Source organism: Amia ocellicauda, chromosome 8 (assembly GCF_036373705.1).
Source record: "Amia ocellicauda isolate fAmiCal2 chromosome 8, fAmiCal2.hap1, whole genome shotgun sequence".
Taxonomy (NCBI): domain Eukaryota; kingdom Metazoa; phylum Chordata; class Actinopteri; order Amiiformes; family Amiidae; genus Amia; species Amia ocellicauda.
In genome coordinates, this window is record NC_089857.1 from 8,024,910 (window position 1) to 8,045,415 (window position 20,506).

The 20,506-nt window shown below is 43.5% G+C and overlaps 18 non-coding genes across 18 annotated transcripts; all 18 read right to left on the bottom strand.

Annotated features, from left to right (window-relative positions):
• Positions 1-268: 268 nt before the first annotated feature.
• LOC136756705 (5S ribosomal RNA) lies at positions 269-387 on the bottom strand. Its single transcript, XR_010818770.1, has one exon. It is a non-coding gene; the product is annotated as a 5S ribosomal RNA (ribosomal RNA).
• Positions 388-1,453: 1,066 nt separating this feature from the next.
• Positions 1,454-1,572, bottom strand: LOC136757835 (5S ribosomal RNA). Its single transcript, XR_010819652.1, has one exon. It is a non-coding gene; the product is annotated as a 5S ribosomal RNA (ribosomal RNA).
• Positions 1,573-2,627: 1,055 nt separating this feature from the next.
• LOC136756557 (5S ribosomal RNA) lies at positions 2,628-2,746 on the bottom strand. Its single transcript, XR_010818633.1, has one exon. It is a non-coding gene; the product is annotated as a 5S ribosomal RNA (ribosomal RNA).
• Positions 2,747-3,802: 1,056 nt separating this feature from the next.
• Positions 3,803-3,921, bottom strand: LOC136756523 (5S ribosomal RNA). Its single transcript, XR_010818601.1, has one exon. It is a non-coding gene; the product is annotated as a 5S ribosomal RNA (ribosomal RNA).
• A 1,055-nt stretch (positions 3,922-4,976) lies between these two features.
• LOC136757836 (5S ribosomal RNA) lies at positions 4,977-5,095 on the bottom strand. Its single transcript, XR_010819653.1, has one exon. It is a non-coding gene; the product is annotated as a 5S ribosomal RNA (ribosomal RNA).
• A 1,058-nt stretch (positions 5,096-6,153) lies between these two features.
• LOC136755654 (5S ribosomal RNA) lies at positions 6,154-6,272 on the bottom strand. The gene has a single exon (XR_010817770.1). It is a non-coding gene; the product is annotated as a 5S ribosomal RNA (ribosomal RNA).
• Positions 6,273-7,338: 1,066 nt separating this feature from the next.
• LOC136757837 (5S ribosomal RNA) lies at positions 7,339-7,457 on the bottom strand. Its single transcript, XR_010819654.1, has one exon. It is a non-coding gene; the product is annotated as a 5S ribosomal RNA (ribosomal RNA).
• Positions 7,458-8,523: 1,066 nt separating this feature from the next.
• On the bottom strand, positions 8,524-8,642 carry LOC136755849 (5S ribosomal RNA). Its single transcript, XR_010817959.1, has one exon. It is a non-coding gene; the product is annotated as a 5S ribosomal RNA (ribosomal RNA).
• Positions 8,643-9,697: 1,055 nt separating this feature from the next.
• Positions 9,698-9,816, bottom strand: LOC136757838 (5S ribosomal RNA). The gene has a single exon (XR_010819655.1). It is a non-coding gene; the product is annotated as a 5S ribosomal RNA (ribosomal RNA).
• Positions 9,817-10,874: 1,058 nt separating this feature from the next.
• Positions 10,875-10,993, bottom strand: LOC136757839 (5S ribosomal RNA). Its single transcript, XR_010819656.1, has one exon. It is a non-coding gene; the product is annotated as a 5S ribosomal RNA (ribosomal RNA).
• A 1,066-nt stretch (positions 10,994-12,059) lies between these two features.
• On the bottom strand, positions 12,060-12,178 carry LOC136757840 (5S ribosomal RNA). The gene has a single exon (XR_010819657.1). It is a non-coding gene; the product is annotated as a 5S ribosomal RNA (ribosomal RNA).
• A 1,058-nt stretch (positions 12,179-13,236) lies between these two features.
• On the bottom strand, positions 13,237-13,355 carry LOC136757841 (5S ribosomal RNA). The gene has a single exon (XR_010819658.1). It is a non-coding gene; the product is annotated as a 5S ribosomal RNA (ribosomal RNA).
• A 1,066-nt stretch (positions 13,356-14,421) lies between these two features.
• Positions 14,422-14,540, bottom strand: LOC136757938 (5S ribosomal RNA). The gene has a single exon (XR_010819749.1). It is a non-coding gene; the product is annotated as a 5S ribosomal RNA (ribosomal RNA).
• Positions 14,541-15,595: 1,055 nt separating this feature from the next.
• Positions 15,596-15,714, bottom strand: LOC136757002 (5S ribosomal RNA). The gene has a single exon (XR_010819051.1). It is a non-coding gene; the product is annotated as a 5S ribosomal RNA (ribosomal RNA).
• Positions 15,715-16,780: 1,066 nt separating this feature from the next.
• LOC136756558 (5S ribosomal RNA) lies at positions 16,781-16,899 on the bottom strand. Its single transcript, XR_010818634.1, has one exon. It is a non-coding gene; the product is annotated as a 5S ribosomal RNA (ribosomal RNA).
• Positions 16,900-17,965: 1,066 nt separating this feature from the next.
• On the bottom strand, positions 17,966-18,084 carry LOC136756717 (5S ribosomal RNA). The gene has a single exon (XR_010818781.1). It is a non-coding gene; the product is annotated as a 5S ribosomal RNA (ribosomal RNA).
• A 1,050-nt stretch (positions 18,085-19,134) lies between these two features.
• On the bottom strand, positions 19,135-19,253 carry LOC136756149 (5S ribosomal RNA). The gene has a single exon (XR_010818251.1). It is a non-coding gene; the product is annotated as a 5S ribosomal RNA (ribosomal RNA).
• A 1,066-nt stretch (positions 19,254-20,319) lies between these two features.
• Positions 20,320-20,438, bottom strand: LOC136757842 (5S ribosomal RNA). Its single transcript, XR_010819659.1, has one exon. It is a non-coding gene; the product is annotated as a 5S ribosomal RNA (ribosomal RNA).
• Between the last annotated feature and the right edge of the window lie 68 nt (positions 20,439-20,506).

Consider the following 20,506-nt stretch of genomic DNA (forward strand, 5'->3'; position numbering starts at 1 on the left):
AACTTTGTCCGGTGGAGTTCCTTTTTGTGTTGCTGTAATTGTGTCATTTCTCGATGAGAAAGATTAGGCAACATTTAGTCACTTCTAGCCATGATGCTCAATTTATTTACGAATGTACCCTAGTTACTAGGGACCGTTTACGTTGGAGAACAAGATCTATTGTATGCCTGTGTATTTGGGGAAGTCAAATCTGAAATAATGATGAAATTGCGTGTATCCAAAGTTAAAACTTGTGATTTGTCGCCCTCTGGTGTGTAAAAGATGCAAAAGCTTACAGCACCTGGTATTCCCAGGCGGTCTCCCATCCAAGTACTGACCAGGCCCGAGCCTGCTTAGCTTCTGAGATCGGACGAGATCGGGCGTATTCAGGCTAGTATGGCCGTAAGCCAGGGAGGCTGTCCCTGACGCTCTACTTAAAGGGAAGGCAATATCCGTTTCTGCCGTTCATACTTACAGTTGAACTGTCTCTCTACTCTAAAGCCCGGGACACACCAGCACGCCGCAGACAGTCCCTGCTAACACGCCACGTTGTGGCAACATTGTGGCAACGTTGTGCGTTAGCTGGGGTGCCACACCAGACCGGAACTATATATTACAAAACGAACACATTCTCTTGATAAAACAGCTGTAATTGAGTGCCTGACACGCCAGTCAAGCGCAATCTTGAGAAGGTGTGCATTTCAGTAAGGATTTCAATTGACATGCAGTATGAAACTGAAAGGAGGTTGCATCACTATGATGCATAACATTGCATGTATTGTATTTTCAAGTGTGTGCATTCATCCTGTTGTCATTTTGTTTTGAAAGCAGAAGAATCATTCAACAGGTTGCTGAGACAAATGTAAACCAGTAAAACATATGAAGAGAAACAAACCTTGAATATAAGTTCAGTTGTTTAAACATTTGACAAACTATGGTGAGTGGGTAAGAAAACACACAAATCCAGCAGCTCCTGTATTTCAATACACCAGAACCCAATATTATTGGCGAGTCGGGTAGTCCATCATCACAGTTCGAGGGCAGGCATCATTTCAGTAATTTCATCCCGTTGCATTCACATCCGTGCCTTGAATGAGATTGAATGTGATCTTTGCTCTCAAGTATTTTCCCAAGTTTTACACTTTCGTGCTTTGCATGAATGGGAATGGAACCGTGTGTGTTGAATTAGGCTCCTTGTGAGCACTGAACTTTGTCCGGTGGAGTTCCTTTTTGTGTTGCTGTAATTGTGTCATTTCTCGATGAGAAAGATTAGGCAACATTTAGTCACTTCTAGCCATGATGCTCAATTTATTTACGAATGTACACTAGTTACTAGGGATCGTTTACGTTGGAGAACAAGATCTATTCTATGCCTGTGTATTTGGGGAAGTCAAATCTGAAATAATGATGAAATTGCGTGTATCCAAAGTTAAAACTCGTGATTTGTCGCCCTCTGGTGTGTAAAAGATGCAAAAGCTTACAGCACCTGGTATTCCCAGGCGGTCTCCCATCCAAGTACTGACCAGGCCCGAGCCTGCTTAGCTTCCGAGATCGGACGAGATCGGGCGTATTCAGGCTAGTATGGCCGTAAGCCAGGGAGGCTGTCCCTGACGCTCTACTTAAAGGGAAGGCAATATCCGTTTCTTCCGCTCATACTTGCAATTGAACTGTCTCTCTACTCTAAAGTCCGGGACACACCAGCGCGCCGCAGACAGTCCCTGCTAACACGAAACGTTGTGGCAACGTTGTGCGTTAGCTGGGGTGCCACACCAGACCGGAACTATATATTACAAAACGAACACATTGTCTTGATTAAACAGCTGTAATTGAGTGCCTGACACGCCAGTCAAGCGCAATCTTGAGAAGGTGTGCATTTCAGTAAGGATTTCAATTGACATGCAGTATGAAACTGAAAGGAGGTTGCATCACTATGATGCATAACATTGCATGTATTGTATTTTCAAGTGTGTGCATTCATCCTGTTGTCATTTTGTTTTGAAAGCAGAAGAATCATTCAACAGGTTGCTGAGACAAATGTAAACCAGTAAAACATATGAAGAGAAACAAACCTTGAATATAAGTTCAGTTGTTTAAACATTTGACAAACTATGGTGAGGGGGTAAGAAAACACACAAATCCAGCAGCTCCTGTATTTCAATACACCAGAACCCAATATTATTGGCGAGTCGGGTAGTCCATCATCACAGTTCGAGGGCAGGCATCATTTCAGTAATTTCATCCCGTTGCATTCACATCCGTGCCTTGAATGAGATTGAATGTGATCTTTGCTCTCAAGTATGTTCCCAAGTTTTACACTTTCGTGCTTTGCATGAATGGGAATGGAACCGTGTGTGTTGAATGAGGCTCCTTGTGAGCACTGAACTTTGTCCGGTGGAGTTCCTTTTTGTGTTGCTGTAATTGTGTCATTTCTCGATGAGAAAGATTAGGCAACATTTAGTCACTTCTAGCCATGATGCTCAATTTATTTACGAATGTACCCTAGTTACTAGGGACCGTTTACGTTGGAGAACAAGATCTATTGTATGCCTGTGTATTTGGGGAAGTCAAATCTGAAATAATGATGAAATTGCGTGTATCCAAAGTTAAAACTCGTGATTTGTCGCCCTCTGGTGTGTAAAAGATGCAAAAGCTTACAGCACCTGGTATTCCCAGGCGGTCTCCCATCCAAGTACTGACCAGGCCCGAGCCTGCTTAGCTTCCGAGATCGGACGAGATCGGGCGTATTCAGGCTAGTATGGCCGTGAGCCAGGGAGCCTGTCCCTGACGCTCTATTTAAAGGGATGGCAATATCCGTTTCTGCCGTTCATACTTACAGTTGAACTGTCTCTCTACTCTAAAGCCCGGGACACACCAGCGCGCCGCAGACAGTCCCTGCTAATATGCCACGTTGTGGCAACGTTGTGCGTTAGCTGGGGTGCCACACCAGACCGGAACTATATTTTACAAAATGAACACATTTGTCTTGATAAAACAGCTGTAATTGAGTGCCTGACACGCCAGTCAAGCGCAATCTTGAGAAGGTGTGCATTTCAGTAAGGATTTCAATTGACGTGCAGTATGAAACTGAAAGGAGGTTGCATCACTATGATGCATAACATTGCATGTATTGTATTTTCAAGTGTGTGCATTCATCCTGTTGTCATTTTGTTTTGAAAGCAGAAGAATCATTCAACAGGTTGCTGAGACAAATGTAAACCAGTAAAACATATGAAGAGAAACAAACCTTGAATATAAGTTCAGTTGTTTAAACATTTGACAAACTATGGTGAGGGGGTAAGAAAACACACAAATCCAGCAGCTCCTGTATTTCAATACACCAGAACCCAATATTATTGGCGAGTCGGGTAGTCCATCATCACAGTTCGAGGGCAGGCATCATTTCAGTAATTTCATCCCGTTGCATTCACATCCGTGCCTTGAATGAGATTGAATGTGATCTTTGCTCTCAAGTATGTTCCCAAGTTTTACATTTTCGTGCTTTGCATGAATGGGAATGGAACCGTGTGTGTTGAATGAGGCTCCTTGTGAGCACTGATCTTTGTCCGGTGGAGTTCCTTTTTGTGTTGCTGTAATTGTGTCATTTCTCGATGAGAAAGATTAGGCAACATTTAGTCACTTCTAGCCATGATGCTCAATTTATTTACGAATGTACCCTAGTTACTAGGGACCGTTTACGTTGGAGAACAAGATCTATTGTATGCCTGTGTATTTGGGGAAGTCAAATCTGAAATAATGATGAAATTGCGTGTATCCAAAGTTAAAACTCGTGATTTGTCGCGCTCTGGTGTGTAAAAGATGCAAAAGCTTACAGCACCTGGTTTTCCCAGGTGGTCTCCCATCCAAGTACTGACCAGGCCCGAGCCTGCTTAGCTTCCGAGATCGGACGAGATCGGGCGTATTCAGGCTAGTATGGCCCTAAGCCGGGGAGGCTGTCCCTGACGCTCTACTTAAAGAGAAGGCAATATCCGTTTCTGCCGCTCATACTTGCAGTTGAACTGTCTCTCTACTCTAAAGTCCGGGACACACCAGCGCGCCGCAGACAGTCCCTGCTAACACGAAACGTTGTGGCAACGTTGTGCGTTAGCTGGGGTGCCACACCAGACCGGAACTATATATTACAAAACGAACACATTGTCTTGATAAAACAGCTGTAATTGAGTGCCTGACACGCCAGTCAAGCGCAATCTTGAGAAGGTGTGCATTTCAGTAAGGATTTCAATTGACATGCAGTATGAAACTGAAAGGAGGTTGCATCACTATGATGCATAACATTGCATGTATTGTATTTTCAAGTGTGTGCATTCATCCTGTTGTCATTTTGTTTTGAAAGCAGAAGAATCATTCAACAGGTTGCTGAGACAAATGTAAACCAGTAAAACATATGAAGAGAAACAAACCTTGAATATAAGTTCAGTTGTTTAAACATTTGACAAACTATGGTGAGGGGGTAAGAAAACACACAAATCCAGCAGCTCCTGTATTTCAATACACCAGAACCCAATATTATTGGCGAGTCGGGTAGTCCATCATCACAGTTCGAGGGCAGGCATCATTTCAGTAATTTCATCCCGTTGCATTCACATCCGTGCCTTTAATGAGATTGAATGTGATCTTTGCTCTCAAGTATGTTCCCAAGTTTTACACTTTCGTGCTTTGCATGAATGGGAATGGAACCGTGTGTGTTGAATGAGGCTCCTTGTTAGCACTGAACTTTGTCCGGTGGAGTTCCTTTTTGTGTTGCTGTAATTGTGTAATTTCTCGATGAGAAAGATTAGGCAACATTTAGTCACTTCTAGCCATGATGCTCAATTTATTTACGAATGTACCCTAGTTACTAGGGACCGTTTACGTTGGAGAACAAGATCTATTGTATGCCTGTGTATTTGGGGAAGTCAAATCTGAAATAATGATGAAATTGCGAGTATCCAAAGTTAAAACTCGTGATTTGTCGCCCTCTGGTGTGTAAAAGATGCAAAAGCTTACAGCACCTGGTATTCCCAGGCGGTCTCCCATCCAAGTACTGACCAGGCCCGAGCCTGCTTAGCTTCCGAGATCGGACGAGATCGGGCGTATTCAGGCTAGTATGGCCGTAAGCCAGGGAGGCTGTCCCTGACGCTCTACTTAAAGGGAAGGCAATATCCGTTTCTGCCGCTCATACTTGCAGTTGAACTGTCTCTCTACTCTAAAGTCCGGGACACACCAGCGTGCCGCAGACAGTCCCTGCTAACACGAAACGTTGTGGCAACGTTGTGCGTTAGCTGGGGTGCCACACCAGACCGGAACTATATATTACAAAACGAACACATTGTCTTGATAAAACAGCTGTAATTGAGTGCCTGACACGCCAGTCAAGCGCAATCTTGAGAAGGTGTGCATTTCAGTAAGGATTTCAATTGACATGCAGTATGAAACTGAAAGGAGGTTGCATCACTATGATGCATAACATTGCATGTATTGTATTTTCAAGTGTGTGCATTCATCCTGTTGTCATTTTGTTTTGAAAGTAGAAGAATCATTTTTGCTGAGGTTGCTGAGACAAATGTAAACCAGTAAAACATATGAAGAGAAACAAACCTTGAATATAAGTTCAGTTGTTTAAACATTTGACAAACTATGGTGAGGGGGTAAGAAAACACACAAATCCAGCAGCTCCTGTATTTCAATACACCAGAACCCAATATTATTGGCGAGTCGGGTAGTCCATCATCACAGTTCGAGGGCAGGCATCATTTCAGTAATTTCATCCCGTTGCATTCACATCCGTGCCTTGAATGAGATTGAATGTGATCTTTGCTCTCAAGTATGTTCCCAAGTTTTACACTTTCGTGCTTTGCATGAATGGGAATGGAACCGTGTGTGTTGAATGAGGCTCCTTGTGAGCACTGAACTTTGTCCGGTGGAGTTCCTTTTTGTGTTGCTGTAATTGTGTCATTTCTCGATGAGAAAGATTAGGCAACATTTAGTCACTTCTAGCCATGATGCTCAATTTATTTATGAATGTACCCTAGTTACTAGGGACCGTTTACGTTGGAGAACAAGATCTATTGTATGCCTGTGTATTTGGGGAAGTCAAATCTGAAATAATGATGAAATTGCGTGTATCCAAAGTTAAAACTCGTGATTTGTCGCCCTCTGGTGTGTAAAAGATGCAAAAGCTTACAGCACCTGGTATTCCCAGGCGGTCTCCCATCCAAGTACTGACCAGGCCCAAGCCTGCTTAGCTTCCGAGATCGGACGAGATCGGGCGTATTCAGGCTAGTATGGCCGTAAGCCAGGGAGGCTGTCCCTGACGCTCTACTTAAAGGGAAGGCAATATCCGTTTCTGCCGTTCATACTTACAGTTGAACTGTCTCTCTACTCTAAAGCCCGGGACACACCAGCGCGCCGCAGACAGTCCCTGATAACACGCCACGTTGTGGCAACATTGTGGCAACGTTGTGCGTTAGCTGGGGTGCCACACCAGACCGGAACTATATATTACAAAACGAACACATTCTCTTGATAAAACAGCTGTAATTGAGTGCCTGACACGCCAGTCAAGCGCAATCTTGAGAAGGTGTGCATTTCAGTAAGGATTTCAATTGACATGCAGTATGAAACTGAAAGGAGGTTGCATCACTATGATGCATAACATTGCATGTATTGTATTTTCAAGTGTGTGCATTCATCCTGTTGTCATTTTGTTTTGAAAGCAGAAGAATCATTCAACAGGTTGCTGAGACAAATGTAAACCAGTAAAACATATGAAGAGAAACAAACCTTGAATATAAGTTCAGTTGTTTAAACATTTGACAAACTATGGTGAGGGGGTAAGAAAACACACAAATCCAGCAGCTCCTGTATTTCAATACACCAGAACCCAATATTATTGGCGAGTCGGGTAGTCCATCATCACAGTTCGAGGGCAGGCATCATTTCAGTAATTTCATCCCGTTGCATTCACATCCGTGCCTTGAATGAGATTGAATGTGATCTTTGCTCTCAAGTATGTTCCCAAGTTTTACACTTTCGTGCTTTGCATGAATGGGAATGGAACCGTGTGTGTTGAATGAGGCTCCTTGTGAGCACTGAACTTTGTCCGGTGGAGTTCCTTTTTGTGTTGCTGTAATTGTGTCATTTCTCGATGAGAAAGATTAGGCAACATTTAGTCACTTCTAGCCATGATGCTCAATTTATTTATGAATGTACCCTAGTTACTAGGGACCGTTTACGTTGGAGAACAAGATCTATTGTATGCCTGTGTATTTGGGGAAGTCAAATCTGAAATAATGATGAAATTGCGTGTATCCAAAGTTAAAACTCGTGATTTGTCGCCCTCTGGTGTGTAAAAGATGCAAAAGCTTACAGCACCTGGTATTCCCAGGCGGTCTCCCATCCAAGTACTGACCAGGCCCGAGCCTGCTTAGCTTCCGAGATCGGACGAGATCGGGCGTATTCAGGCTAGTATGGCCGTAAGCCAGGGAGGCTGTCCCTGACGCTCTACTTAAAGGGAAGGCAATATCCGTTTCTGCCGTTCATACTTACAGTTGAACTGTCTCTCTACTCTAAAGCCCGGGACACACCAGCGCGCCGCAGACAGTCCCTGATAACACGCCACGTTGTGGCAACATTGTGGCAACGTTGTGCGTTAGCTGGGGTGCCACACCAGACCGGAACTATATATTACAAAACGAACACATTCTCTTGATAAAACAGCTGTAATTGAGTGCCTGACACGCCAGTCAAGCGCAATCTTGAGAAGGTGTGCATTTCAGTAAGGATTTCAATTGACATGCAGTATGAAACTGAAAGGAGGTTGCATCACTATGATGCATAACATTGCATGTATTGTATTTTCAAGTGTGTGCATTCATCCTGTTGTCATTTTGTTTTGAAAGCAGAAGAATCATTCAACAGGTTGCTGAGACAAATGTAAACCAGTAAAACATATGAAGAGAAACAAACCTTGAATATAAGTTCAGTTGTTTAAACATTTGACAAACTATGGTGAGGGGGTAAGAAAACACACAAATCCAGCAGCTCCTGTATTTCAATACACCAGAACCCAATATTATTGGCGAGTCGGGTAGTCCATCATCACAGTTCGAGGGCAGGCATCATTTCAGTAATTTCATCCCGTTGCATTCACATCCGTGCCTTGAATGAGATTGAATGTGATCTTTGCTCTCAAGTATGTTCCCAAGTTTTACACTTTCGTGCTTTGCATGAATGGGAATGGAACCGTGTGTGTTGAATGAGGCTCCTTGTGAGCACTGAACTCTGTCCGGTGGAGTTCCTTTTTGTGTTGCTGTAATTGTGTCATTTCTCGATGAGAAAGATTAGGCAACATTTAGTCACTTCTAGCCATGATGCTCAATTTATTTACGAATGTACCCTAGTTACTAGGGACCGTTTACGTTGGAGAACAAGATCTATTGTATGCCTGTGTATTTGGGGAAGTCAAATCTGAAATAATGATGAAATTGCGTGTATCCAAAGTTAAAACTCGTGATTTGTCGCCCTCTGGTGTGTAAAAGATGCAAAAGCTTACAGCACCTGGTTTTCCCAGGTGGTCTCCCATCCAAGTACTGACCAGGCCCGAGCCTGCTTAGCTTCCGAGATCGGACGAGATCGGGCGTATTCAGGCTAGTATGGCCGTAAGCCAGGGAGGCTGTCCCTGACGCTCTACTTAAAGGGAAGGCAATATCCGTTTCTGCCGCTCATACTTGCAGTTGAACTGTCTCTCTACTCTAAAGTCCGGGACACACCAGCGCGCCGCAGACAGTCCCTGCTAACACGAAACGTTGTGGCAACGTTGTGCGTTAGCTGGGGTGCCACACCAGACCGGAACTATATATTACAAAACGAACACATTGTCTTGATAAAACAGCTGTAATTGAGTGCCTGACACGCCAGTCAAGCGCAATCTTGAGAAGGTGTGCATTTCAGTAAGGATTTCAATTGACATGCAGTATGAAACTGAAAGGAGGTTGCATCACTATGATGCATAACATTGCATGTATTGTATTTTCAAGTGTGTGCATTCATCCTGTTGTCATTTTGTTTTGAAAGCAGAAGAATCATTCAACAGGTTGCTGAGACAAATGTAAACCAGTAAAACATATGAAGAGAAACAAACCTTGAATATAAGTTCAGTTGTTTAAACATTTGACAAACTATGGTGAGGGGGTAAGAAAACACACAAATCCAGCAGCTCCTGTATTTCAATACACCAGAACCCAATATTATTGGCGAGTCGGGTAGTCCATCATCACAGTTCGAGGGCAGGCATCATTTCAGTAATTTCATCCCGTTGCATTCACATCCGTGCCTTGAATGAGATTGAATGTGATCTTTGCTCTCAAGTATGTTCCCAAGTTTTACACTTTCGTGCTTTGCATGAATGGGAATGGAACCGTGTGTGTTGAATGAGGCTCCTTGTGAGCACTGAACTTTGTCCGGTGGAGTTCCTTTTTGTGTTGCTGTAATTGTGTAATTTCTCGATGAGAAAGATTAGGCAACATTTAGTCACTTCTAGCCATGATGCTCAATTTATTTACGAATGTACCCTAGTTACTAGGGACCGTTTACGTTGGAGAACAAGATCTATTGTATGCCTGTGTATTTGGGGAAGTCAAATCTGAAATAATGATGAAATTGCGTGTATCCAAAGTTAAAACTCGTGATTTGTCGCCCTCTGGTGTGTAAAAGATGCAAAAGCTTACAGCACCTGGTATTCCCAGGCGGTCTCCCATCCAAGTACTGACCAGGCCCGAGCCTGCTTAGCTTCCGAGATCGGACGAGATCGGGCGTATTCAGGCTAGTATGGCCGTAAGCCAGGGAGGCTGTCCCTGACGCTCTACTTAAAGGGAAGGCAATATCCGTTTCTGCCGCTCATACTTGCAGTTGAACTGTCTCTCTACTCTAAAGTCCGGGACACACCAGCGCGCCGCAGACAGTCCCTGCTAACACGAAACGTTGTGGCAACGTTGTGCGTTAGCTGGGGTGCCACACCAGACCGGAACTATATATTACAAAACGAACACATTGTCTTGATAAAACAGCTGTAATTGAGTGCCTGACACGCCAGTCAAGCGCAATCTTGAGAAGGTGTGCATTTCAGTAAGGATTTCAATTGACATGCAGTATGAAACTGAAAGGAGGTTGCATCACTATGATGCATAACATTGCATGTATTGTATTTTCAAGTGTGTGCATTCATCCTGTTGTCATTTTGTTTTGAAAGTAGAAGAATCATTTTTGCTGAGGTTGCTGAGACAAATGTAAACCAGTAAAACATATGAAGAGAAACAAACCTTGAATATAAGTTCAGTTGTTTAAACATTTGACAAACTATGGTGAGGGGGTAAGAAAACACACAAATCCAGCAGCTCCTGTATTTCAATACACCAGAACCCAATATTATTGGCGAGTCGGGTAGTCCATCATCACAGTTCGAGGGCAGGCATCATTTCAGTAATTTCATCCCGTTGCATTCACATCCGTGCCTTGAATGAGATTGAATGTGATCTTTGCTCTCAAGTATGTTCCCAAGTTTTACACTTTCGTGCTTTGCATGAATGGGAATGGAACCGTGTGTGTTGAATGAGGCTCCTTGTGAGCACTGAACTTTGTCCGGTGGAGTTCTTTTTTGTGTTGCTGTAATTGTGTCATTTCTCGATGAGAAAGATTAGGCAACATTTAGTCACTTCTAGCCATGATGCTCAATTTATTTATGAATGTACCCTAGTTACTAGGGACCGTTTACGTTGGAGAACAAGATCTATTGTATGCCTGTGTATTTGGGGAAGTCAAATCTGAAATAATGATGAAATTGCGTGTATCCAAAGTTAAAACTCGTGATTTGTCGCCCTCTGGTGTGTAAAAGATGCAAAAGCTTACAGCACCTGGTATTCCCAGGCGGTCTCCCATCCAAGTACTGACCAGGCCCGAGCCTGCTTAGCTTCCGAGATCGGACGAGATCGGGCGTATTCAGGCTAGTATGGCCGTAAGCCAGAAAGGCTGTCCCTGACGCTCTACTTAAAGGGAAGGCAATATCCGTTTCTGCCGTTCATACTTACAGTTGAACTGTCTCTCTACTCTAAAGCCCGGGACACAGCAGCGCGCCGCAGATAGTCCCTGCTAACACGCCACGTTGTGGCAACATTGTGGCAACGTTGTGCGTTAGCTGGGGTGCCACACCAGACCGGAACTATATATTACAAAACGAACACATTGTCTTGATAAAACAGCTGTAATTGAGTGCCTGACACGCCAGTCAAGCGCAATCTTGAGAAGGTGTGCATTTCAGTAAGGATTTCAATTGACATGCAGTATGAAACTGAAAGGAGGTTGCATCACTATGATGCATAACATTGCATGTATTGTATTTTCAAGTGTGTGCATTCATCCTGTTGTCATTTTGTTTTGAAAGCAGAAGAATCATTCAACAGGTTGCTGAGACAAATGTAAACCAGTAAAACATATGAAGAGAAACAAACCTTGAATATAAGTTCAGTTGTTTAAACATTTGACAAACTATGGTGAGGGAGTAAGAAAACACACAAATCCAGCAGCTCCTGTATTTCAATACACCAGAACCCAATATTATTGGCGAGTCGGGTAGTCCATCATCACAGTTCGAGGGCAGGCATCATTTCAGTAATTTCATCCCGTTGCATTCACATCCGTGCCTTGAATGAGATTGAATGTGATCTTTGCTCTCAAGTATGTTCCCAAGTTTTACACTTTCGTGCTTTGCATGAATGGGAATGGAACCGTGTGTGTTGAATGAGGCTCCTTGTGAGCACTGAACTTTGTCCGGTGGAGTTCCTTTTTGTGTTGCTGTAATTGTGTAATTTCTCGATGAGAAAGATTAGGCAACATTTAGTCACTTCTAGCCATGATGCTCAATTTATTTACGAATGTACCCTAGTTACTAGGGACCGTTTACGTTGGAGAACAAGATCTATTGTATGCCTGTGTATTTGGGGAAGTCAAATCTGAAATAATGATGAAATTGCGTGTATCCAAAGTTAAAACTCGTGATTTGTCGCCCTCTGGTGTGTAAAAGATGCAAAAGCTTACAGCACCTGGTATTCCCAGGCGGTCTCCCATCCAAGTACTGACCAGGCCCGAGCCTGCTTAGCTTCCGAGATCGGACGAGATCGGGCGTATTCAGGCTAGTATGGCCGTAAGCCAGGGAGGCTGTCCCTGACGCTCTACTTAAAGGGAAGGCAATATCCGTTTCTGCCGCTCATACTTGCAGTTGAACTGTCTCTCTACTCTAAAGTCCGGGACACACCAGCGCGCCGCAGACAGTCCCTGCTAACACGAAACGTTGTGGCAACGTTGTGCGTTAGCTGGGGTGCCACACCAGACCGGAACTATATATTACAAAACGAACACATTGTCTTGATAAAACAGCTGTAATTGAGTGCCTGACACGCCAGTCAAGCGCAATCTTGAGAAGGTGTGCATTTCAGTAAGGATTTCAATTGACATGCAGTATGAAACTGAAAGGAGGTTGCATCACTATGATGCATAACATTGCATGTATTGTATTTTCAAGTGTGTGCATTCATCCTGTTGTCATTTTGTTTTGAAAGTACAAGAATCATTTTTGCTGAGGTTGCTGAGACAAATGTAAACCAGTAAAACATATGAAGAGAAACAAACCTTGAATATAAGTTCAGTTGTTTAAACATTTGACAAACTATGGTGAGGGGGTAAGAAAACACACAAATCCAGCAGCTCCTGTATTTCAATACACCAGAACCCAATATTATTGGCGAGTCGGGTAGTCCATCATCACAGTTCGAGGGCAGGCATCATTTCAGTAATTTCATCCCGTTGCATTCACATCCGTGCCTTGAATGAGATTGAATGTGATCTTTGCTCTCAAGTATGTTCCCAAGTTTTACACTTTCGTGCTTTGCATGAATGGGAATGGAACCGTGTGTGTTGAATGAGGCTCCTTGTGAGCACTGAACTTTGTCCGGTGGAGTTCCTTTTTGTGTTGCTGTAATTGTGTCATTTCTCGATGAGAAAGATTAGGCAACATTTAGTCACTTCTAGCCATGATGCTCAATTTATTTATGAATGTACCCTAGTTACTAGGGACCGTTTACGTTGGAGAACAAGATCTATTGTATGCCTGTGTATTTGGGGAAGTCAAATCTGAAATAATGATGAAATTGCGTGTATCCAAAGTTAAAACTCGTGATTTGTCGCCCTCTGGTGTGTAAAAGATGCAAAAGCTTACAGCACCTGGTATTCCCAGGCGGTCTCCCATCCAAGTACTGACCAGGCCCGAGCCTGCTTAGCTTCCGAGATCGGACGAGATCGGGCGTATTCAGGCTAGTATGGCCGTAAGCCAGAAAGGCTGTCCCTGACGCTCTACTTAAAGGGAAGGCAATATCCGTTTCTGCCGTTCATACTTACAGTTGAACTGTCTCTCTACTCTAAAGCCCGGGACACAGCAGCGCGCCGCAGATAGTCCCTGCTAACACGCCACGTTGTGGCAACATTGTGGCAACGTTGTGCGTTAGCTGGGGTGCCACACCAGACCGGAACTATATATTACAAAACGAACACATTGTCTTGATAAAACAGCTGTAATTGAGTGCCTGACACGCCAGTCAAGCGCAATCTTGAGAAGGTGTGCATTTCAGTAAGGATTTCAATTGACATGCAGTATGAAACTGAAAGGAGGTTGCATCACTATGATGCATAACATTGCATGTATTGTATTTTCAAGTGTGTGCATTCATCCTGTTGTCATTTTGTTTTGAAAGCAGAAGAATCATTCAACAGGTTGCTGAGACAAATGTAAACCAGTAAAACATATGAAGAGAAACAAACCTTGAATATAAGTTCAGTTGTTTAAACATTTGACAAACTATGGTGAGGGGGTAAGAAAACACACAAATCCAGCAGCTCCTGTATTTCAATACACCAGAACCCAATATTATTGGCGAGTCGGGTAGTCCATCATCACAGTTCGAGGGCAGGCATCATTTCAGTAATTTCATCCCGTTGCATTCACATCCGTGCCTTGAATGAGATTGAATGTGATCTTTGCTCTCAAGTATTGTCCCAAGTTTTACACTTTCGTGCTTTGCATGAATGGGAATGGAACCGTGTGTGTTGAATGAGGCTCCTTGTGAGCACTGAACTTTGTCCGGTGGAGTTCCGTTTTGTGTTGCTGTAATTGTGTCATTTCTCGATGAGAAAGATTAGGCAACATTTAGTCACTTCTAGCCATGATGCTCAATTTATTTACGAATGTACACTAGTTACTAGGGACCGTTTACGTTGGAGAACAAGATCTATTGTATGCCTGTGTATTTGGGGAAGTCAAATCTGAAATAATGATGAAATTGCGTGTATCCAAAGTTAAAACTCGTGATTTGTCGCCCTCTGGTGTGTAAAAGATGCAAAAGCTTACAGCACCTGGTATTCCCAGGCGGTCTCCCATCCAAGTACTGACCAGGCCCGAGCCTGCTTAGCTTCCGAGATCGGATGAGATCGGGCGTATTCAGGCTAGTATGGCCGTAAGCCAGAGAGGCTGTCCCTGACGCTCTACTTAAAGGGAAGGCAATATCCGTTTCTGCCGCTCATACTTGCAATTGAACTGTCTCTCTACTCTAAAGTCCGGGACACACCAGCGCGCCGCAGACAGTCCCTGCTAACACGAAACGTTGTGGCAACGTTGTGCGTTAGCTGGGGTGCCACACCAGACCGGAACTATATATTACAAAACGAACACATTGTCTTGATAAAACAGCTGTAATTGAGTGCCTGACACGCCAGTCAAGCGCAATCTTGAGAAGGTGTGCATTTCAGTAAGGATTTCAATTGACATGCAGTATGAAACTGAAAGGAGGTTGCATCACTATGATGCATAACATTGCATGTATTGTATTTTCAAGTGTGTGCATTCATCCTGTTGTCATTTTGTTTTGAAAGCAGAAGAATCATTCAACAGGTTGCTGAGACAAATGTAAACCAGTAAAACATATGAAGAGAAACAAACCTTGAATATAAGTTCAGTTGTTTAAACATTTGACAAACTATGGTGAGGGGGTAAGAAAACACACAAATCCAGCAGCTCCTGTACTTCAATACACCAGAACCCAATATTATTGGCGAGTCGGGTAGTCCATCATCACAGTTCGAGGGCAGGCATAATTTCAGTAATTTCATCCCGTTGCATTCACATCCGTGCCTTGAATGAGATTGAATGTGATCTTTGCTCTCAAGTATGTTCCCAAGTTTTACACTTTCGTGCTTTGCATGAATGGGAATGGAACCGTATGTGTTGAATGAAGCTCCTTGTGAGCACTGAACTTTGTCCGGTGGAGTTCCTTTTTGTGTTGCTGTAATTGTGTCATTTCTCGATGAGAAAGATTAGGCAACATTTAGTCACTTCTAGCCATGATGCTCAATTTATTTACGAATGTACCCTAGTTACTAGGGACCGTTTACGTTGGAGAACAAGATCTATTGTATGCCTGTGTATTTGGGGAAGTCAAATCTGAAATAATGATGAAATTGCGTGTATCCAAAGTTAAAACTCGTGATTTGTCGCCCTCTGGTGTGTAAAAGATGCAAAAGCTTACAGCACCTGGTATTTCCAGGCAGTCTCCCATCCAAGTACTGACCAGGCCCAAGCCTGCTTAGCTTCCGAGATCGGACGAGATCGGGCGTATTCAGGCTAGTATGGCCGTAAGCCAGGGAGGCTGTCCCTGACGCTCTACTTAAAGGGAAGGCAATATCCGTTTCTGCCGTTCATACTTACAGTTGAACTGTCTCTCTACTCTAAAGCCCGGGACACACCAGCGCGCCGCAGACAGTCCCTGCTAACACGCCACGTTGTGGCAACATTGTGGCAACGTTGTGCGTTAGCTGGGGTGCCACACCAGACCGGAACTATATATTACAAAACGAACACATTGTCTTGATAAAACAGCTGTAATTGAGTGCCTGACACGCCAGTCAAGCGCAATCTTGAGAAGGTGTGCATTTCAGTAAGGATTTAAATTGACATGCAGTATGAAACTGAAAGGAGGTTGCATCACTATGATGCATAACATTGCATGTATTGTATTTTCAAGTGTGTGCATTCATCCTGTTGTCATTTTGTTTTGAAAGCAGAAGAATCATTCAACAGGTTGCTGAGACAAATGTAAACCAGTAAAACATATGAAGAGAAACAAACCTTGAATATAAGTTCAGTTGTTTAAACATTTGACAAACTATGGTGAGGGGGTAAGAAAACACACAAATCCAGCAGCTCCTGTATTTCAATACACCAGAACCCAATATTATTGGCGAGTCGGGTAGTCCATCATCACAGTTCGAGGGCAGGCATCATTTCAGTAATTTCATCTTGTTGCATTCACATCCGTGCCTTGAATGAGATTGAATGTGATCTTTGCTCTCAAGTATGTTCCCAAGTTTTACACTTTCGTGCTTTGCATGAATGGGAATGGAACCGTGTGTGTTGAATGAGGCTCCTTGTGAGCACTGAACTTTGTCCGGTGGAGATCCTTTTTGTGTTGCTGTAATTCTGTCATTTCTCGATGAGAAAGATTAGGCAACATTTAGTCACTTCTAGCCATGATGCTCAATTTATTTATGAATGTACCCTAGTTACTAGGGACCGTTTACATTGGAGAACAAGATCTATTGTATGCCTGTGTATTTGGGGAAGTCAAATCTGAAATAATGATGAAATTGCGTGTATCCAAAGTTAAAACTCGTGATATGTCGCCCTCTGGTGTGTAAAAGATGCAAAAGCTTACAGCACCTGGTATTCCCAGGCGGTCTCCCATCCAAGTACTGACCAGGCCCGAGCCTGCTTAGCTTCCGAGATCGGACGAGATCGGGCGTATTCAGGCTAGTATGGCCGTGAGCTAGGAATGCTGTCCCTGACGCTCTACTTAAAGGGAAGGCAATATCCGTTTCTGCCGTTCATACTTACAGTTGAACTGTCTCTCTACTCTAAAGCCCGGGACACACCAGCGCGCCGCAGACAGTCCCTGCTAACACGCCACGTTGTGGCAACATTGTGGCAACGTTGTGCGTTAGCTGGGGTGCCACACCAGACCGGAACTATATATTACAAAACGAACACATTGTCTTGATAAAACAGCTGTAATTGAGTGCCTGACACGCCAGTCAAGCGCAATCTTGAGAAGGTGTGCATTTCAGTAAGGATTTCAATTGACATGCAGTATGAAACTGAAAGGAGGTTGCATCACTATGATGCATAACATTGCATGTATTGTTTTTACAAGTGTGTGCATTCATCCTGTTGTCATTTTGTTTTGAAAGCAGAAGAATCATTCAACAGGTTGCTGAGACAAATGTAAACCAGTAAAACATATGAAGAGAAACAAACCTTGAATATAAGTTCAGTTGTTTAAACATTTGACAAACTATGGTGAGGGGGTAAGAAAACACACAAATCCAGCAGCTCCTGTATTTCAATACACCAGAACCCAATATTATTGGCGAGTCGGGTAGTCCATCATCACAGTTCGAGGGCAGGCATCATTTCAGTAATTTCATCCCGTTGCATTCACATCCGTGCCTTGAATGAGATTGAATGTGATCTTTGCTCTCAAGTATGTTCCCAAGTTTTACACTTTCGTGCTTTGCATGAATGGGAATGGAACCGTGTGTGTTGAATGAGGCTCCTTGTGAGCACTGAACTTTGTCCGGTGGAGTTCCTTTTTGTGTTGCTGTAATTGTGTCATTTCTCGATGAGAAAGATTAGGCAACATTTAGTCACTTCTAGCCATGATGCTCAATTTATTTACGAATGTACCCTAGTTACTAGGGACCGTTTACATTGGAGAACAAGATCTATTGTATGCCTGTGTATTTGGGGAAGTCAAATCTGAAATAATGATGAAATTGCGTGTATCCAAAGTTAAAACTCGTGATTTGTCGCCCTCTGGTGTGTAAAAGATGCAAAAGCTTACAGCACCTGGTATTCCCAGGCGGTCTCCCATCCAAGTACTGACCAGGCCCGAGCCTGCTTAGTTTCCGAGATCGGACGAGATCGGGCGTATTCAGGCTAGTATGGCCGTAAGCCAGGGAGGCTGTCCCTGACGCTCTACTTAAAGGGAAGGCAATATCCGTTTCTGCCGCTCATACTTACAGTTGAACTGTCTCTCTACTCTAAAGTCCGGGACACACCAGCACGCCGCAGACAGTCCCTGCTAACACGAAACGTTGTGGCAACGTTGTGCGTTAGCTGGGGTGCCACACCAGACCTATGTATTACAAAACGAACACATTGTCTTGATAAAACAGCTGTAATTGAGTGCCTGACACGCCAGTCAAGCGCAATCTTGAGAAGGTGTGCATTTCAGTAAGGATTTCAATTGACATGCAGTATGAAACTGAAAGGAGGTTGCATCACTATGATGCATAACATTGCATGTATTGTATTTTCAAGTGTGTGCATTCATCCTGTTGTCATTTTGTTTTGAAAGCAGAAGAATCATTCAACAGGTTGCTGAGACAAATGTAAACCAGTAAAACATATGAAGAGAAACAAACCTTGAATATAAGTTCAGTTGTTTAAACATTTGACAAACTATGGTGAGGGGGTAAGAAAACACACAAATCCAGCAGCTCCTGTATTTCAATACACCAGAACCCAATATTATTGGCGAGTCGGGTAGTCCATCATCACAGTTCGAGGGCAGGCATCATTTCAGTAATTTCATCCCGTTGCATTCACATCCGTGCCTTGAATGAGATTGAATGTGATCTTTGCTCTCAAGTATGTTCCCAAGTTTTACACTTTCGTGCTTTGCATGAATGGGAATGGAACCGTGTGTGTTGAATGAGGCTCCTTGTGAGCACTGAACTTTGTCCGGTGGAGTTCCTTTTTGTGTTGCTGTAATTGTGTCATTTCTCGATGAGAAAGATTAGGCAACATTTAGTCACTTCTAGCCATGATGCTCAATTTATTTACGAATGTACCCTAGTTACTAGGGACCGTTTACGTTGGAGAACAAGATCTATTGTATGCCTGTGTATTTGGGGAAGTCAAATCTGAAATAATGATGAAATTGCGTGTATCCAAAGTTAAAACTCGTGATTTGTCGCCCTCTGGTGTGTAAAAGATGCAAAAGCTTACAGCACCTGGTATTCCCAGGCGGTCTCCCATCCAAGTACTGACCAGGCCCGAGCCTGCTTGGCTTCCGAGATCGGACGAGATCGGGCGTATTCAGGCTAGTATGGCCGTAAGCCAGGGAGGCTGTCCCTGACGCTCTACTTAAAGGGAAGGCAATATCCGTTTCTGCCGTTCATACTTACAGTTGAACTGTCTCTCTACTCTAAAGCCCGGGACACACCAGCGCGCCGCAGACAGTCCCTGCTAACACGCCACGTTGTGGCAACATTGTGGCAACGTTGTGCGTTAGCTGGGGTGCCACACCAGACCGGAACTATATTTTACAAAACGAACACATTGTCTTGATAAAACAGCTGTAATTGAGTGCCTGACACGCCAGTCAAGCGCAATCTTGAGAAGGTGTGCATTTCAGTAAGGATTTCAATTGACATGCAGTATGAAACTGAAAGGAGGTTGCATCACTATGATGCATAACATTGCATGTATTGTATTTTCAAGTGTGTGCATTCATCCTGTTGTCATTTTGTTTTGAAAGCAGAAGAATCATTCAACAGGTTGCTGAGACAAATGTAAACCAGTAAAACATATGAAGAGAAACAAACCTTGAATATAAGTTCAGTTGTTTAAACATTTGACAAACTATGGTGAGGGGGTAAGAAATGACACAAATCCAGCAGCTCCTGTATTTCAATACACCAGAAGCCAATATTATTGGCGAGTCGGGTAGTCCATCATCACAGTTCGAGGGCAGGCATCATTTCAGTAATTTCATCCCGTTGCATTCACATCCGTGCCTTGAATGAGATTGAATGTGATCTTTGCTCTCAAGTATGTTCCCAAGTTTTACACTTTCGTGCTTTGCATGAATGGGAATGGAACCGTGTGTGTTGAATGAGGCTCCTTGTGAGCACTGAACTTTGTCCGGTGGAGTTCCTTTTTGTGTTGCTGTAATTGTGTAATTTCTCGATGAGAAAGATTAGGCAACATTTAGTCACTTCTAGCCATGATGCTCAATTTATTTACGAATGTACCCTAGTTACTAGGGACCGTTTACGTTGGAGAACAAGATCTATTGTATGCCTGTGTATTTGGGGAAGTCAAATCTGAAATAATGATGAAATTGCGAGTATCCAAAGTTAAAACTCGTGATTTGTCGCCCTCTGGTGTGTAAAAGATGCAAAAGCTTACAGCACCTGGTATTCCCAGGCGGTCTCCCATCCAAGTACTGACCAGGCCCGAGCCTGCTTAGCTTCCGAGATCGGACGAGATCGGGCGTATTCAGGCTAGTATGGCCGTAAGCCAGGGAGGCTGTCCCTGACGCTCTACTTAAAGGGAAGGCAATATCCGTTTCTGCCGCTCATACTTGCA